Genomic DNA, 1,103 nt, shown 5'->3' on the forward strand with positions numbered 1-1,103 from the left:
GCTGCAGAGAAAGATAAATAGACACGCATATAAATAGATAAAAAAGATAAATAGATAAATAGTCAGACAGACAGATGTTTTCTGCTCATCTCCGCTGTACAGGCTGATTATATTAGATGGTTATTAGTGTGGCTGTAATCACTCCCTCAGTGATAATATGTAAATTACTCCCTCACACTCACTCATTTTCTACCGCTTATCCGAACTACCTCGGGTCACGGGGAGCCTGTGCCTATCTCAGGCGTCATCGGGCATCAAGGCAGGATACACCCTGGACTGAGTGCCAACCCATCGCAGGGCACACACTCTCATTCATATGTAAATTCAACTCATCAATATATTAAGAATTAATTAATATGTATAGTGTAGTGTAATTAATATATATATATATATACACAGATGATACACAAACACACACACGCAAACACACACACGCATATGTAGTACATGTTATGAAAGTTTATTAATAATAATACTTGAGTGTCTCTGAGGTTCTGGACTGGACAGGGAGTGGAGTGGAGCAGGTCAGAACATTTTCAGAACCTTTTCTTCTCCACAGCTGAAATTAAAACCTCAATCTTCAGTGATCAGGCGGCGGAGCAGCACATGGCTCAGGCCGAGCAGCTGCAGCTGAAGGCCGTATGTAATTTACTGTAATTATCACGTTTTAGATTCCATCAGGAGGAAACGTACACAAACACGTGTGTGTCCACAACATCGGGTCTCCAGGTCTCCGGTTCTGTTCCTGCATTCTCCTGTTCTCTACCTGAGCACCGCAGTAACATCACCCACATCACCAACATCTTGTCTCTATTAAAATGTTTCTGTGTGTGTGTGTGTGTTTTGGAAATTCCTCCTGTGTAACGTGATCCTCAGCACTAAAGAAAAAAGAGAGAAAAGAGCGATAGGCCTGAGAACAGCGGCTGCAGAACGGTTGCCATAACAAGCCTAAGGAACACGAGGAGGATTTTTCTCATTCTTCACATATGTGTAGGTCAAAGAGCTGATTTCCCAGAAGAACCGTACTAAAGAACTTGTGTGTGTTTGTGTTGTACAGGTAATACAGTGTATGTTCTTCTGGTGTCCCTCTGGAGATCCTGTAA

Source organism: Tachysurus vachellii, chromosome 3 (assembly GCF_030014155.1).
Source record: "Tachysurus vachellii isolate PV-2020 chromosome 3, HZAU_Pvac_v1, whole genome shotgun sequence".
NCBI classification, from domain to species: Eukaryota; Metazoa; Chordata; class Actinopteri; order Siluriformes; family Bagridae; genus Tachysurus; species Tachysurus vachellii.